Here is an 18,677-nt window from a genome sequence, read left to right on the forward strand (position 1 = left end):
GGCACTTCCCCAACAGCAGGTGGGGAACAGCAACTGGGCACAAAGAAGGCAGAATCCAAACAAACAAAATCTAGCATGTTTCTAACAGCAAAACACTAGAAATAACTTAAATCTCCCCCAAGTGGGGAGTGGTGAAATAAATTAGGACTTGGTCATACAATGAAATACCATACAGCCAATTTTCAAAAGGACAATGAGACTGCGTATTTATGTACACTGGTATTCATATGTGGTAAGTTTAAAAACCAGGTTACAAATTAGTACGTATATCACTGACCCCACACAGACGACATCTAAAAAGCTATTTGTCTAGACCAGGGTATTCAGCTTCGGCACTAGGACATCTGGAGCCAGTAATTCTCTGTCATACCCCACCACAGCGCTGCAGGATGCTGAGCAGCTACCTGGACACACCCGTAGCATCCACCCCCTGACCCCACTCTACCCCCTGTTGTCACAACAAATGTCTCTGAGTGCCCAAGTCCTCTGCGGGCTGATCTCACTTCTCTATCCCCATATCCCCCAACCATGTTTGAGAATCATAGGTCTCCACAATAGTGTTTATATTTAGGATCCCAGTGATAAGCCTTTTGAGTGTGTTTTGGTTATGGTACTTACTTATTCATAATGAATATGTTATTTGTATAAACAAGTAAATAAAAAACAATCTTAGTGGCCCTGGCTGGTTGACTCAGCGGTAGAGCATTGGCCTGGCGTATGGAAGTCCCGGGTTCAATTCCCAGTCAGGGCATATAGGAGAAGCGCCCATCTGCTTCTCCACCCTTCCCCCTCCCTTCTTCTCTGTCTCTCTCTTCCCCTCAATAAGCCAAGGCTATTTGGAGCTAGTTGGCCCAGGCGCTGAAGCTGGCTCCATGGTCTCTGCCTCAGGCACTAGAATGGCTCTGGCCACAACAAAGCAATGCCCCAAAGGAGCAGAGCATCGCCCCCTGGTGGGCATGCCAGGTGGATCCTGGTCGGGTGCAAGCGGGAATCTGACTGCCTCCCCGCTTCTAACTTCAGGAACAAAATTAATTAATTTATTTATTTTAAAACATCTTAGCATGGGTAAAACATTACAAGTGTTTTTGCTATAAGGCAGTGTGGCAAAGCCACACATCCTAAAAAAGGGACACAATAAAAATAAGTCTCCTGGGAAAGGATGAGCTGGGGCAGACTACTTAAAACCTAGCCACACTGTGCCCGAGCATTAACAAACAACAGCGACCCTAATAATAACACTGGAGTGAGGAAGTGCTGCGGTAGGGAAGGAGCCTGGAGGAACAGAGTGGATGCAGCGAGTTTTGGAGCTCCACGCACAATGCACCAAGATTAAGGCACCATGAGCAAGTCCGAGGCAGAGCCTGCCGGCGCCCAGCCCAGGGCCATGCTCCCTCTGGGTGGGCCTCCTCCAGGCTCTGGAGGCGGCAGCTGGGCAGTGCACTTGTTAGAGAAACACAGCACAGCTCACAGGACTCACTGACGTGCTTTTGGCTGCACAATGAGCTCCGAGTCAATAGCTCAAACTAATGTTATCCAAGTGATCATGAAATCTAACTCAGTATCCTGGCAGTGGGTCCTGGGGATGGACGGAGCAGGACAGAAAGGCTTTGGCAATCTTAAATCCAGCCAACACCACAGTCATAATGTATCTGATTTTCCCTGGGATGGTCTGATGGTCCCAAGTGCACCCACAGTAACGTTACAGTAACAGTATGGAGGAAGGGGAGGGAGAGGATCATAAGCGACCTCTGCAGCTCAAGGTCAGCCAAGCACTTTCCTGACCACTGAAGGTCAAGCTGATTCAGCAGGAAGATAGCCAGAGCAAAGTGACCCAAGGTAAGGCCACCCTTATTATGCATGCCTTTACTGATGGCCCACTGACTAGCTGCCAAGCAGCATGCTATGCAGTCAGAAAGCAGACAAACCGTCCAGGGGGAGAACAAGGTTTACGAAGAATTTATGAAAGGGCACACTTATACCTTATTTAAGCCACAACAGTACTACCTGTATTTTCTGTTAAACGTCCGTCCCAAACCTCATCTGCACTGAGACACCGTCCCCATCACCTAACAGAAAAGCAAGCTGAGGCACAGAAATGAAGTCTTCTCCAACCTGCAGGTAAGTAATTTGATTTACTTTATTAAATAAGAACTCAAAACTCGCCCTGGCTGGTTGGCTCAGTGGTAGAGCATCGGCCTGGCGTGCAGGAGTCCCGGGTTCGATTCCCGGCCAGGGCACACAGGAGAAGCGCCCATCTGCTTCTCCACCCCTCCCCCTCTCCTGCCTCTCTGTCTCTCTCTTCCCCTCCCGCAGCCGAGGCTCCACTGGAGCAAAAGTTGGCCCGGGCGCTGAGGATGGCTCCATGGCCTCTGCCTCAGGTGCTAGGGTGGCTCTGGTTGCAACAGAGCAACGCCCCAGATGGGCAGAGCACTGCCCCCTGGTAGGCATGCGGGTGGATCCTGGTCGGGTGCATGCGGGAGTTTGACTGCCTCTCCATTTCCAACTTCAGAAAAATACAAAAAATAAAAAATAAGAACTCAAAACTCTAAACTCAAATGGGCAGCACCACCAAGGAGCCTGACCTGACAGAGTAACAGTAAGGCTGCAGTAACAGCCCCGCAGGTCAAGTCTGAGGACCCAGGTCGGGGCTGCACACACTACGGCCTGCCACCTGCTCCTCACACAAGGCTTACTGAGCGCAGCCGCACCTACTCGCTGACATTCTGTTTTGGCTGCTGCCTGTGGCCAGGGGACCCTATAGCCCGCCACGCCTGAAACTCCCCAGCCCTCTAGACAAGTCTGCAGCTAAGCTCTGGTGTCAATTACTGGTCGCATATACCTTAGGAAAACCGGGTGTGGAGCTAAGTGCAATCGGCTGCACAGAAGATGGAACTTGAACCTGGGCCTCCTCTCTCCCTCTGGCTCCACTAAGGAGGGGGCTCCATCCGGTTACCAGAGGAACCCGAGTGCTCAATAAATACTCATGGAATTGAACACTTCCCATGTACGTATCACCTCTGAAAGCTGTGTATGTGTACTTACTCTCACTGCCATTCAGAAATAAAAGCCTCACAAAGAGAAAAACACTACAATAACAAATAGTTCTGCCCAACTCCCATAAACACACCCTTATTCCACATGGAGCATTTCAGTGTAGTCTTACGCTGCGAACTTGAGTGCGATTCAGCTCAGCTGTCTGGGAGAGTGCCACACTGCTCCCGACGTAAGGGTGCTCTCTCACTCCGCTCCAGGCAAAGAACAGGGCCAGCAGGACAGAACCCATAGGCGGCATGTGGCAGAGACACGGCCTCACCCGGGCCAGGCGACCCACCATGTAGGACAAAAGGGGCAGTCACCTCCTCTCCCCAGAACTGAGTCTAAGGAAAATGTCTACAGACACGTTACTGTCACATTTACACACACACACCACAATGGGAAGGTGTCACATCAGTTGCTAGTGAAGCAAAGCTGTAGGAGGAGACAAGGCAAGGATGGCTGGATCTGAGCCAGCTCTCATCACAGTTCATGGCTGTCACATGGTCCTTCGCAGGTGAACCGGGAGGTGAGGTCACAGACTCGTGCATGTGCCGTAACTGGATGACCATTGGCTCTAAGCCTGTCGCTCACACTGGGACCTGGAAGCCCAGGGAGGCCGGGCACTCCCCTAGGCCATGCTGCGTATAGGAGGCAGTCCTGGGGCCCAGAGACATCAGCCAACTCGTCACATCCAGGGTACAGAGTGGCACCCTGGAGCTTACTCTCCAAGGGACGGAGTGCCCACACAATGACAGTGGTCTGGGGGAGCTGTGAGTGCCAGCACGTGCACACAGCCCACTAATCAGTACATGAGGCTGTGGCCTTGGAATCTCAGCCCAGGAAGAAGACAGGCCGTGAGGAGCACAGCTCCTGTCCTCAGCCCCCAGCTCTGAGGAGGGAGGCCGGGCGCCCACCCCACCCGGCAGCTGCTGCAGGCACACAGAGAGCCAGCCCCCAGATGCAAGAGGGGGCGGCACTAGACCCTATCCAGACCTTGGATTTGAACAGAGGACATGGGCCCAGCAGTCATGCCCTCTCACAGATGCCAAATCAGCCTGTCCTCTAACTCCTCAGGTGACTAATGCACTCAGTCAAGGGCTGTCATCTGTACATGATCCAGGAAAGGGGCTACCAGGGTACATTTCCAGGCAGGCCAATAGGTCACACCCAAAGTCACCCGCCCTTTGGGATAACCCCTTCTCATCTATGACCCCCTTCCAAGCTTCACACAGTTCACTCCTTCCCTCTGACCATGCTTCCTATATTTCTCTGCTATGTGAAGTATATTTCAAAGATGAAAAGAAGACATTCCCAACCACAGGATTTAACATTTAAAAAAAACTGAAACAGGCCAGGGCACACAGGAGAAGCGCCCATCTGCTTCTCCACCCCTCCCCCTCTCCTTCCTCTCTGTCTCTCTCTTCCCCTCCCACAGCCGAGGCTCCATTGGAGCAAAGTTGGCCCGGGCACTGAGGATGGCTCCATGGCCTATGCCTCAGGCACTAGAATGGCCCTGGTTGCAATAGAGCAACGCCCCAGATGGGCAAAGCATCGCCCCCTGGTGGGCATGACGGGTGGATCCCGTCGGGCGCATGCGGGAGTCGGACTGCCTCCCCGTTTCCAACTTCAGAAAAATACAAAAAAAAAAAAAAACCCAACTGAAACAGAAAAAGGTTATAATTTTTTTTTCTCTTGGCAAGCCCTGCCCCAGAGGGTCTGGCCCCCAGAGCTGTGGACAAATAACCCGACATTTGAACAGCCAGAGGGGAGGCCAGTGCGTCGGTCAGCCAAGGCCAGCTGGCCTGACTCAGGAGTGATGACAGTCCCATGTGGATGTAGAAAAAAGAAAAGCTTCCCAAGATGATGCCAAGGGATAGAGACACAGCAGCATCAAACCAATTAACCCAGCAAGTGTTTACAGAATGCCTACTCTGGGCACAGGGGTACGGAGAGTCAGGTAGCCTTCTCTCATGAAGGCTGCACCCTCTTTCTCCAAAAAAAGAAAGAAAGAGAGCAAGAGAGAGAGTGAGAGAGAAATAAAGGAAAGAAGGAAGGAAGGAGGGGAGGGAGGGACGGAGGGAGGGAGGGACGGAGGGAGGGGAGGGAGGGAAAGAAAATCAAGCAATTTGGCCTGACCAATGGTGGCGCAATGGATAGAGTGTCAAACTGGATGCTGAGGTCCCAGGTTTGAAACCCCAGGTCACTGGCATGAGCCCAGGATCATCAAAAAATGATTCTAAGGTCACTGGCTTGAGCCCAAAAGTTGCTGGCTTAAGCAAGGGGTCACTGGCTCAGCTTGAGATCCCTGGCCAAGGCACATATAAGAAGCAATCAATGAATACCTAAAGTGATGCTACTATGAGTTGCTACTTCTCATCTCTCTCCCTACCTCTGTCTTTCTCTATCTCAAAAACAAAACAAAACAAAACAAAAAATCCCCACAATTTAATTTGCCCTTTAAAAAAAATAAAAATAAACATGATCACTTTAATATATGCAAAAGGTATTTCACAAAATTCAACATACTTTCATAATGAAAATCCTCAAGCTGATAAAATAGTACCTATAACAGGCCTACAACCGACATCATAACACAAAAAAGCAGAACTGTCCCCCCTGAAGACGGAAGACAGGAGGGCTCCCTGCTTGCACTGCTGCTTCCCTCCGCTGTGCTGCAGTCCTAACAGCGAGCATGGAAAGAGATGAAAGGCTTTGGGCAGAAAGAAATAAGGCTGGCCCCACTTGCAAATGCTATGCTGTCTATATAGAAATTTCTGGAGAATCTACAAAACAACTACTAGAACTAATAAGTTATTTTCCAAAGTCACAAAATCCATTCTATTCTTACATGTTTGCAATAAACATCTGAAAAATATTTTTTTCAATTTCACTTAATAGAAACAAAAAAAAATACATAGGAATAAATTTAACAGAAGACATTAACATTTTGAGTAGGGAGTTTTTCGTTAACCCTTTGAGTGAGGACGTACATGAACATTCATACTACTCAAAGGGTTGAAGATGTCTCCACTGAAAATTACAAAATTTGCTGAGAGAAATTTAAAAAGAGCTAAATAAATAAAGAGATATTATCACAGGTCACATTCATGGGAAAACCCAGCTACTAGATACCGATTCTCCACAAGCTGATTTATAGATTCAATGCCATCTCAATTGAGATTCTAAGAGGCCTGTTTTGTTTTGTTTTGTAGAATTTGACAAGTTAATTTTAAAAGTCATATGAAAATGCAAAGGACTTAGAATAACCAAAGTAAGTTTAAGAAAGCAGAATAAAGTTTAAAAAAGAGAGAGATAGTAAAAAGAAAGAAAAAAGATGCCTTGCCCTGTGTGACTTCAACACTTACGGTAAAGATACAGTAACCAAGAAAACAGACAAACCAACATCCTTCTCTTTCTCTTTCCTCTTCCCCTCTCTCTCTAAAAACAAAATTTTAAAATATTTTTAATTTAAAATTTTTTAAAAACATAAATTAAAAAATTGATAAATTTGGCCCTGGCCGGTTGGCTCAGCGGTGGAGTGTCGGCCTGGTGTGCAGGGGACCCGGGTTCGATTCCCGGCCAGGGCACATAGGAGAAGCGCCCATTTGCTTCTCCACCCCCACCCCTCCTTCCTCTCTGTCTCTCTCTTCCCCTCCCGCAGCCGAGGCTTCGTTGGAGCAAAGATGGCCCGGGCGCTGGGGATGGCTCCTTGGCCTCTGTCCCAAGCGCTAGAGTGGCTCTGGTCGCGGCAGAGCGACGCCCCGGAGGGGCAGAGCATCGCCCCTGGTGGGCGTGCCGGGTGGATCCCGGTTGGGTGCATGCGGGAGTCTGTCTGACTGTCTCTCCCCGTTTCCAGCTTCAGAAAAATACAAAAAAAAAAAAATTGATAAATTCAATTTCATCAAAAAGAAAGACTGGCCTGACCAGGCGGTGGCGCAGTGGATAGAGCGTCAGACTGGGATGCAGAGGACCTGGGTTCAAGACCCCGAGGTCGCCAGCTTGAGCGCGGGCTCATCTGGTTTGAGGAAAAGCCCACCAGCTTGAACCCAAGGTCGCTGGCTTGAGCAAGGGGTTACTCGGTCTGCTAAAGGCCCACGGTCAAGACACATATGAGAAAGCAATCAATGAACTAAGGTGTCGCAATGCATAATGAAAAACTAATGATTGATGCTTCTCATCTCTCTCCATTCCTGTCTGTCTGTCCCTGTCTATCCCTCTCTCTGACTCTGTCTCTGTAAAAATAAATAAATAAATAAGCCACTACATCTCTATCAGGACACGTAAAACATTGTAAAAAGACTGGCCACACCAAGTGCTGGTGAGGAGGAGGAGCAACAGGAACTCTTATGCCCGCTGGTGGGCATGTCAAGTTCAAAGCACTCTGGAAAACAGTAGAGCAGTTTCTTAAAAAGTTAAATGTACACCGACCATGACCCAGCAATTCTGCTACTAGGTATTTACCCAAGGGAAATGAAAACATACATGCACACAAAGATGTTCGTGGCAGTTTTATCTACAATAGACCTAAAGCTCAAATGGATCAACCTATTGTGCAAAACGAGTCAACAAATTGTGGCGGGGGGAGAAAAAGGATATACTATCATCATTCAATTTACACAGAATTCTTAAAAACTGCAAATAATCTATAAAAATAGAAATGTTTGCCTCAGGGGCAGGGGGTGTAGAGAGGGGATAGAGGACAAGGAAACTTTCAGAGGACTGAACTGTTATCCTGACTGTGGTGACAGTTTCCATCGGTAGTATGTATGTGTGTGTGTGTGTGTGTGTGTGTGTGTGCGTGCACATGCATGCATGAGCACACATATATACGCTCATAAAGCTGTACACTTTTAGTAGTGCAGTTCACTGTACAGAAATTATGCCTCAACTAAGTTATAAAAGAAATGTTACTGTTTACATATCTTAGTCACAGTGCACTGGAATGTTCTTTAAGAGACAGGGTGAACCTTTCTCTGAATGACTCAAGTGACCATGTAATTTTATCACCCAAGCCAGGAAACTTCTGCAAGTCAAAGTGGATGCCAAGAATCATTAATGTTTCTCACCAGCTGGTGGCACAGTGGACAGAGTGTACATCTGAACACTAAGGTCTCAGGTTCAAAACCCCAAAGTCACCAGCTTGAGTGTGTGGTCGCAAACTTGAGCAAGGGGTCACTGGCTCGGCTGGAGCCTCACAGTCAAGGTATGTATGAGAAGCAATCAATGAACAACTAAAATACCTCAACTATGAGCTGATGCTTCTCATCTCTCTCTCCCCCTTTCTATCTCTCTCTCACCCACTTAAAAAATCATTAATGGGTGTCAACTCAGCTACAAAAGGGTGTGTGAACTGGCAGTGCTCGGGACAACCCAGCACAATGGCTTTGGGAACAGCAAATACCCAATCTATTCCTTGGTGTGATTAGATACTGGTGGTTGATAAAGCGAGCTGTGAAATTCATTCCTCAGAAGACGGAGCAGAGCCGAACAGTCTCCAGGATCAGCGATGCCTGGGCTCTTGCTTTCCAGAGAATAGAATGGCCCTGGTGTCAACATCAGGGGCAGGGCAGATGCCAACGCTCCCGCCTCAAGTCAGTGTCCCCTCAGCCTTTCCACAGGTGGCGTGGGGACCACCCCACTCCCACTTTGCAGATGTCTCATTACAAGACTGCAGAGATGGCACCAACTTCGGCCGGCTTCGCTAACCCGTGTCCAGTGGGGCAGAGGTGGGTCTGGGAGCGGCCCGCAGAGCCGCGCTGACTAGGGCGCACTGGCCATATCCAAGGGGCTCCGCGCTGGGCTGAGGTCTTGAGGTTTATCTAAACATCCTGTGCAGAACGAGTACAACCACTCCCACAGTCCCACCCCACCTGGAAAAAAGGCAGGCGTGTTGGGGGCAGGGTAGGGGTGGGGTGGGGAGTGGGGGGATCGCAGGCTTCATTTCTGAGTTTACATTCAAACCAGGTGCTTCAGCTGTGGAGGGGAGGGAGTACAGCCTCCCACTCCAGAGCAGGGAATTGTCTTAATTTGATAAATTGTTTCAAGGAAATAAAAAGATCCCACCACTCTACATACTCTGAAATACCAGTTCATTCTGGGACAGAATGATACCATTTCTCCAACTTTCAAGGAAAAAATCAGATCAACCACATCCCTGGCATATTTGCCAAAGAATACTGGGGAAAGAAAGATTAAAATTATTCATTCCTAGACACCCAAAGGACAGATTCAGTCCACCTATGTGCCTTCTCTACTGTTTCTTTTCTCAGAGAACCTTCACTTTACGAAAGTACTTATAGACAAACTTCAATCTCCACTGTCCATTCTGGGGGGTTTTGTTTCCTCTGCCACGTGTACATGAAGACAAGTAGCAGAGTTAACAATGAACATACAGACACATACACACCCATATATAACACACAGACACCCACCGCGATAGTGCTGTGAGAACAGCCTGGATTTTAGATTTCCTTACTCGCTAATAACCCAGAGCCCAAGCAAGCAACTGTGTCCTCTCCCAGCCCCACCCTCGAACCTGCTTCCCAGCACCACAACTGGTCCCATCGCTCACCAGCCAGGCTGCCCGAGAGACAGGTCCTCGCACTGTGCCCGCCTGGGACGACTCTGAGAACCGAGTCCTCACACGCACGTGGAGTCTCGGCTCTGCGGACCATCTGTGCCACAGAAGCAGGTGCTGCTTCAGCGAAACCCCACACTTAGCAAACACAAGGCCGCCAGTTGGGCTCAACGCCTGCTTCTTCCTGCTTCTTGAATCTGAGAACAAAGTGGATTATGAAGCATGGAATTCACTGGATTAACTTCCTTCTGTGGCTGCCCTTCCAGGTCTGCTCCGCTGTCCAGGGTGTGTTTTAACAATCACACCATTTCATGCACTGAGCACCTACTGTGTGCCAGGTGCCTGTCCCACCACCATGTACGAGGTGCTGCTGTCCACCCCCCGTGCGGATGGAAGGATGAAGCCACAGCTGTTCAAGACTCAGATCCCACAGCTGACGGCGGGCACAGCCAGGATGTGAGATCAGGCTGTCCTGGAGCCCTACAATGACCAGGAGCCAGGCTCACTGACGGCAGGGCATCCAGGCAGCAGGTGCTGCGTCCCTAGCGTGGGGCTTCCGGTCTGGCAGGGCTCCTGGCCTCAGAGGACTTACAGGACGGCCCAACCCCCAAGTCCAATTCTCCCCGTCCTACATCCAGGCCAGCAGTCACAGAAACTGGGAAGAGCTTTTCCAGGCAAGGAAGCTTGCCAATGATATATATAGCTTTTCCTCTCTCCGAGCCAGTGATCAACATGGGGGTTTTGCCCAGGAAGTATCTGAGCTCCAAACAAGCTGAGAGGGAAAACTGATGTTGAAATATGGACAAAGGTCATGGTCCTCACCACAGGGGCATCCCTGGCCCGCCCACAGGCTGACGTCTGCTGGAAACAGCTGAGAAGCTCATGCTCTGTGGGCCTACTACGGAACTTGACTTCACTCAGCAAACACGGTGCCAAGTAGGCAAGATTTAAAACTACTGGAAAGACTACTTAAACCATTAATAGCTTCCCTTTTATTTAGAGTAATAAAAACAGAAAAAGACAATGAAAAGGAAACCAAATGTAATTAAAAATATAAGATAATTAAACAAAGGGACCTTGTATTTTTAATCACACTTGGTTGTCTTTACATTTTCTTTTTCCTGTTTTTAGTAGGACAGCCTGAGAACTCTTAAGGATAATAACTCTTTCTGAGTATCTACTCTGCAGCTGCAGATGCCACTGTTTTAACAGTATAGAAAACTAAAATCCTTCGGAATCCCTATAACCCAGAATAAGTACTAAGCGTGAGCTAGGTGAATGCTGTTACTTCCCTACTAGTAGTGATGAGCAGTGGTGGAAACACTACTCACACTTTCTAACTGAAAGTTAGAAAACATTCAGAGGGCACTTTCTGCAAGCCCAGTGAAATAACCTGGAGATGAATCAGTATTATCCCAGTTCACAGATGAGAAAACTCTATCTTAGAAAGATGAAGCCTCTTGCCCTCAGTCACACAGCTAACAAAGAAGACCACCTTTATAATATACCTCTCGAAACATCTGGACACCATGAAATACTTCAGCACTATCATTTGAGAAAAAGGAAGTTATAATACAGGCCTGAAGAAGCACTCCACTCTTTGTATGTATGGCATGTTATTCTGACACGGTCATTTCCGGGCAACCGCCAAGATGCTCGGAGTGAAGCCTGCTAAATCCTCATCCCAACAGCCACAAGACTAAGTCACTCAAGATTTCAATATGGTATTTTCTGGGAGAATCCCTTTCAATATGAATATTCTACATGAGAATATAACTCTCGTTCAATTTACACTGACACTTATATATCTATATGTATATACACACATAAACACATATATATTATGTACAAAATACATTTTTTTGTGCCATAAGACCCCTTTTGGCAGTCTGCTGAAGCCTATACACCCCTTCCCAGAATGTCTCTAAATGTAGAAAATAAAATACTAAGGATTGCAATAGAAACCAATTTTACTGACATACATCCATATCCACAGACCCTTTAGAAAGTGCGGGGGAAGCTATGAGCCTAAGCTAAAAATCCCTACCAGGCAACACACTGTCTGTCCTCTCTCCTCTCTCCCTGCCCCCCATCTCCCAAAAGGGGATCTGGGAGTGACTGGCACTCTGGCAGCCATCCTGAACCAGGAGAATCAAATACTGCGAGGACCCAGATGACCCTGGGGGGCTGTCATACTGAACAAGGACTACCTTCTTCTGTATGGAAGAAAAAAACTTAACCTGTTCACACCATCCTTATTTTGCCACTTTTTTCATATAAGCAGACATAATGGGTGGAAAGATGGACTCCAAAAAGATATGTTCACGTTCTAATTCCCAGAACCTATGCACGTGAGGTTATCTGAAAGAGTCTTGGCAAAGGTAATTAAGGATCTTGAGATGAAATCATCCTGGATTATCTGATCTGGGCAGGCTCTAAATCAATGACAAGTGTCAATACTAAGAGAAGACACAGCAGAAGGAGGAGCAGCCACGTGAAGACAGGGACAGGCCACGTGAAGACGGGGACAGGCCACGTGAAGACGGGGACAGGCCACGTGAAGACGCAGGAGAGGCTGCAGTGATACAGTCACAGCCCAGGGAAGAACGCCTGGCGCCATGAGACCCGGAGAGGCGAAGAGTGGCGTCCCCTCTAGGCCCTCAGAACGCAGCCTGCTGACTCCGCATTTCAGACTTCTAACCTCTGGGAGTGTGAAAGAATCAACTTCTGTTGTGTAAGCCACATGGTCCTTGTCTCAGGAAAATTAACAGAGCAACAGAACCTGTTTGTAATGGACATGTCTCTCTTGATTTTCAACACATTACTAAGAATTAAACATAAGCCCCCTTTCGTATATGGAGTGTTGAATATAGCATAATGCAGAATCAACCCTCTCACACAGGGGTCAGGAACCTGTGCCTCTTGATGGCTGCATCTGGCTCGCAGACAAATCTTTAATAAAAAAAATAATAATAACGTTAAAAATATAAAACAGGCCCTGGCCGGTTGGCTCAGCGGTAGAGCATCAGCCTGGCGTGCGGGGGACCCGGGTTCGATTCCTGGGCAGGGCACATAGGAGAAGCGTCCATTTGCTTCTCCACCCTCCCCCTCCTTCCTCTCTGTCTCTCTCTTCCCTTCCCGCAGCCAAGGCTCCATTGGAGCAAAGATGGCCCGGGCGCTGGGGATGGCTCCTTGGCCTCTGCCCCAGGCGCTAGGGTGGTTCTGGTCGCAGCAGAGCGACGCCCCAGAGGGGCAGAGCATCGCCCCCTGATGGGCAGAGTGTTGCCCCTGGTGGGCGTGCCGGGTGGATCCCGGTCGGGCGCATGCGGGAGTCTGTCTGTCTCTCCCCATTTCCAGCTTCAGAAAAATACCAAAAAAATTAAAATAAAAATAAATAAAAAAAATAAAAATAAAAATAAAAAAAATAAAAATATAAAACATTCTCATGTATTACAATCCATTCATTTCCTACCACTCATGTTCATGGTTGCGGGTGGCTGGAGCCCATCACAGCTGTCCTCTGGGACAACCCCAAATTTTTATTGGATAATGCGTAATGTACACGGGTCATTGTATGGCTCTCATGGAATTACATTTTAAAATATGTGGCGTTCATGGCTCTCTCAGCCAAAAAAGGTTTCCGACCTCTTACTCTAACATGTATATCTTAAACTTAATTCTCACTCAGTTTATATTAAAAATCCTTTCTTGCCCTGGCCGGTTGGCTCAGCGGTAGAGCGTCGGCCTAGCGTGCGGAGGACCCGGGTTCGATTCCCGGCCAGGGCACACAGGAGAAGCGCCCATTTACTTCTCCACCCCTCCGCCGCGCTTTCCTCTCTGTCTCTCTCTTCCCCTCCCGCAGCCAAGGCTCCATTGGAGCAGAGATGGCCCGGGCGCTGGGGATGGCTCTGTGGCCTCTGCCTCAGGCGCTAGAGTGGCTCTGGTCGCAACATGGCGACGCCCAGGATGGGCAGAGCATCGTCCCCTGGTGGGCAGAGCATCGCCCCATGGTGGGCTGCCGGGTGGATCCCGGTCGGGCGCATGCGGGAGTCTGTCTGACTGTATCTCCCTGTTTCCAGCTTCAGAAAAATGCAAAAAACAAAACAAAACAAAAAAAAAAAAAAAAAAAAAAAAAAAAAAAATCCTTTCTTTTTTAAAAAAAAAATATTTTATTTAATGATTTTAGACAGAAGGAAGAAAGAGAGACAGAGAAGTGAGAAGAGAGAGAAAGGGGAAAGGGAGGAGTGGAGATCATCAACTCATAGTACGTGCCTTGACCAGGCAAGCCAGGCTTTCGAACCAGCAAGCTCAGCGTTCCAGGTCAACGCTCTCTCCACTGTGCCACCGCAGGCCAGGCAAAACCCTCTTTGTTTGGCCAATCCATTTTCCTGGAATTTAAAAATAAACCCAGGGCCCGTCCTTCCCTCCATTCTGTTCTTCCGTGACGCCAACAAGTATTCGGTCCTTGCTTTCTGCCTCTGCCCAGGCTCCTCTGTTCCCTCCAGCCGCCCCCTCCCCCCTCACGCCCGCACGTGCCGACTCCTCCACCACCCTTGTCCATCCGGGCCATGCTGTCCGGACAGGGATGTTCTGTCCAGCTTTCTGCTCACGTCACTTCCTCCACCAGCCTGGTCACTTCCGCCAGGGTCCTGGGATCTGTCCATTTCCTTGTCATCAAACCCAGCCCAGTCTCCTCCATTCATTTATTACAGGTGACATGCTCAGCAGAGATTCTGAGGGGTTAGGACACACTGAAGATCCAATAATGATTCATCTAAAACAATGTAAGCAGAAGCAGGAATACAGGAGTAACTCATGCCCAAAAATGAAGCTGTCAGCCACAACCAAACCCAAATCAATTACAACAGAAGGAAGTTTGATCTCCTCAACCTCCAGGGCAGGCAACAGAGGTGAAAAGGGGCACAAGAGGAAGCACAAGGCGCCCTCTCCGGGAAAACTGCCCCCTCCCCTGGGCGAGGGGGCTCCACACCAGAGCTGCTCTGCCGGGACACCACCCGCATTGTCCCGAACATCCCTCCTGGAACAGGTGCTCACTCTGGCAATAGTTTCAACAGTAAAAACTAAAACTATTCTATGTCCCTAAGTACTTGAGGAGCAAATAGAACATAACTGATCATGTGTGACACATGTAGCTATACAATGAGTTATCTGCAACTATAAAAGCGATCATCAGAGACTCACAAACACTGATGTGTTCATTACATGTTAACATTTAATGTCTGCCTAAAAAAAAAAAACCCTGAAGGGTATTTTGATTATATAACATAATTATGAAAAATCAGAATATAGTAATAAAGCTGTTGTTAAATAACTTTTTAAAAATCTGAAGGGAATATGAAAAAAGAAAACAGCTGCTGAGCTGCTGTAGAATCTTTTTTTCCTATTTTAAATCTCCTCTAAAATCATTACTACGATTCAAACACTTTGGGAAATGAACGGCTCCACAGGCGCCCAGACATGCTGCTGGTCCGCCTGCCCCTGAAGGCGGTGCACCTGCTGGCCCCCCCACGCTGTCCTCTGCAAGAGCGGTCCCCAGTCCTGCACCCCGCTCCCCCGCCCCGGGCCCTTTCTCACTGCTCTCACAGTACTTTGCACCTTCTTCTATGATACTTGTCACAGGAACTATGATTATTGCTTTTCATCTCTGGAGAAGCACAGGGAACATGTTTATGCACCTCTGTCCACCCTCAGGCAGCCAGTAAGAGTCTGCCACAACACAGGACTTGGAAAGAAGGAAAAACAAGTCTTTCTAGACCATGCATTTTTTCCAACTGGTTTCTGTTTGATTTCAGCAGTTAGGTTGCCAGGATAGACTGTACTTGTCACATTAATCTAGTATTCTCCAGGGTGAAGACGTTTTCAAAGGGTCCAACTTGCTGGAAACACACACGCACATGCAACACAGCAAAGGGGCAAGCCCCTCCCACAGCTGTTCCCAGAACCCAGAACCACAGGGCCCCACAGCTCCTGAGTCTTGCTCACCCCAGCGCTCAGGGCATCGGTAAGTGGGGAAGGCTAACCCATGGGGCTGGCCCTCAGGATCAGCCACAGTAATCCCTGGTCCCGCAGGGATTTACAAAAAAGAAACAATTCAACAACCTCTCTGAACAGAAAGGAGCACAGAACCAACTTCTGAGCTCCCGGTGACTCGCAAAGCGGGTGTTACTTTCAACTGGAGACAGCAGTGTAAACAGGCAAGCTGTAAGGAGATATGTGTGACTAATTGCACGGATTACTAAGGAGCCTGTGCTCACTTAGTGTCACGAGTGGCCCACTTGTGGTTTTACCTCAAAATCGTGGAAATCTTTTAAAAAATCATCCATTTGTAAAACAGCACCACAATCTCTGGGGATGGTGCCAGGAACCTTGTTTAAGAGTCCCATACGGTGCTCAGGCACAGCAAGTTTGGGAACAGAGCCACTGTCCCAAAGCAGAAGGCCAGTGTGAACAGGAAGACCTTAAAGAAGCGAGTTTTCGCCCCACCTTTGAAGAATAGACAGGTCTATGGAGAGATCTGGGGAGAGGGCTCCCAACTGAGGGGCCCCATGAAGACCAGGCGACCTACACACAGGTGTTCACCCTACAAAGGGCAGGCCTGGCTGCGGCAGGTCCGTGTTGGGCAGGCCGGGAGAGCCTGGGAGCGCAGATCCCCTGGGCTGCATTAGGTCAGAAACAAGGAGGTACCCAATGATGTGTAGTGCTTTTTTAAATGGGCAAAATGACTCTTTTTAATGTTTTTCTATTTCAGGTATATTCTAGTAAAACTTGTCTTTCCTCTTCAAGATTCAACCCAACTGCAGTTGCCGGCACGACTCAAAGGGGTGAGAGTGAGACAGACTGCACTGGGCCTAGTGATATCTGGAATAATCCATAGTGACTTATTTAATTAGAAATTATTATTCAACAAACAGAAAAAGTATGCAGTATTTCATTTAAGTAACATAAGTAAACCAAACTAAAAGAGCATCAATTATCATCCTAATAGTAAACACATCATGCCTACATTGCATTAACTCACTTAAATCCTCACAACAATCCCATAAGTGGGCACTTAAATTATTAGCCCATCTCTCGATGAGGACACTGAGGCTCAGAGTCATTAAGTGCCTTGCCCCAGGTCACTCGGCAGGCAAGAGGCTGCACTGATTCACACAGGGCTCCCAGGCCTTGCCTATGAGCAGGGCTGCTGTGCGAGGCCCTGGGGGGCGTTTCAGAGACAAAGGACGAGAGCCTGGCCCAGCTATCTGGGCTCTGACACGTGCCAGCAAACACAGAGCCTGGACTGTCAAAGACAGAGATCCTGATTCCTCTGAGAAACCCAAAATTTGGAAATACCATATGACACATAATTTTCTCTATAAATGAAGTAAAAGGTAATTGAACATGTCATAACAGAGGAGTCCAAAAACACATCCTTCCCACAGGCACCTTCTTCTCACGACACTGGCTTTCTGGTTATCTGCCCTCCAGCTGCCCAGCCAACTCTGACTGTGTGGGGGACCCAGAGCCCCACTGAGGGAGGGTGTCCCATCCCAGATCTGGGGAACTGAATGTGGGCCTCGGCCAAACCACAGCCACTGCTCGTCCTAGGGCCAACACGCCACCCAACGCCAGTACCACATCCTGAGGGGTCCGAGGGTGAGGTCACAGGCAAGGCCACAAAGACAGAGAGTGATGAGTGGGTGGTGGTGTGACAGCAGGTGGCCAGGGCTACCCTGATCAGGATGAAGGGCTCTGGGAAGTGAAACTTCCACCAAGAGCCAACACCCTCTGCCAGGGGATGTGGGCGTGAATGGGTCACAGTCCCCGTGTGCTCCAGGCTCCTCGCCCTTCACGGGATACAGGCCAGGGCACAGCCAGCACCTGCCTGCCCTCAGCCCTGGACCTGCTTCCACCATCAGTCAGGAGCACTGTGTCCACCTCGGGTGACAAGCTCCTTATACAACTAAGTTTAAGAAATCTAGCCCTGGCTGGGCAGCTAGAGCACCATCCAGATACACCAAGGCTGTGGGTTCCAACCCCGGTCATGGCACATGCGAACAGCCAACCAGTGAACACATGAATACGCAGGACAACAAATCAATATTTCTCTCTCACTTACTCTCTTTAAAATCAATTTTAAAAAAGAAAATCTTTACTAAATTGAATTCCATTGATTCTACCTCCTCAAAAGGGAAAGAGCCTCAGTCACCAGCTACCGTGAAGTCAGTCCCTGAAGGAAAGAGGTGAGGGCTCTAAAACTGGAAGGGGCCAGTGACAGGCTCCTGGTAAAGGGGACAGGGCCACCTGAGTCTTGCCCAGTGCGATGTGACCAGGACTCCTTGTGAGCTGCTTTCTAGGAAGCATCTGGATCACATTGCTCAATTCCCCAGTGTTCTTTAGCACTGTTACCCAATTCCCAAGTCATGCAAATCACAGCACAGAGCTGGTGACAGGAGAACAGCCAATTACGGCCTCAAGGCCACTGTTCCGCACTCAGCCTTTCTGTCCCTGTCCCTCCCCTGCGGTGCCAGCAGGCTCCCTCCCACCCCACGTCAGGCCACAGCAAAGGGCCCTCCCTGCCCGCCGTCCTCGCACACTTCTAGCCACCTCTCCTCTGAGGAGCCAGTCTCCAGCAGCAGCCAGACAGAACAAAAACCCACGGATATCACCCCTGGCTTTAAAAATCTTAATAGCTTTCCAATACGTTTGTCAAAAAATGTTTTTTTTCTTTTCCAAGTGAGAGAAGGGGAAATAGAGAGACAGACTCCCACACAAGTGCCATGACCAGGATCCACCTGGCAACCCTTGTCTGGTGCAAATGCTCTGCCCATCTGGGGCCATGCTCATAGTCGAGCTATTTTTAGCACCTGAGGCTGAGGCTCCACAGAGCCATTCTCAGCACCCAGGGCCTATGCACACGAACCAATCATGCCATGGCTGCTGGAGGAGAAGAGAAAGAGAGAGAAGGGGATGGAGAGAGAGGGGTGAAGAAGGAGATGGGCTCTTCTGTGTGCCCTGACAGGGAATCAAACCCAGGACATTTACACACTGAGCCGATGCT

The 18,677-nt window shown here is 48.8% G+C and overlaps 1 protein-coding gene across 5 annotated transcripts in view; it reads right to left on the minus strand.

Moving 5' to 3' along the window:
* DGKD (diacylglycerol kinase delta) overlaps positions 1 to 18,677 on the minus strand; it is a 123,783-nt gene that overhangs the window by 53,694 nt on the left and 51,412 nt on the right. The window contains exon 1 of one of the 5 annotated variants that reach the window (XM_066281074.1): positions 9,608 to 9,783. The exons of the other annotated variants lie outside the window; for them this stretch is intronic. The gene's annotated coding sequence lies outside the window, so the exon portion shown is untranslated. Of the gene's footprint in view, positions 1 to 9,607; positions 9,784 to 18,677 lie in introns of those variants that run through there. 5 annotated transcript variants of the gene reach the window in all.

Source organism: Saccopteryx bilineata, chromosome 5 (genome assembly GCF_036850765.1).
Source record: "Saccopteryx bilineata isolate mSacBil1 chromosome 5, mSacBil1_pri_phased_curated, whole genome shotgun sequence".
Taxonomy (NCBI): Eukaryota; Metazoa; Chordata; class Mammalia; order Chiroptera; family Emballonuridae; genus Saccopteryx; species Saccopteryx bilineata.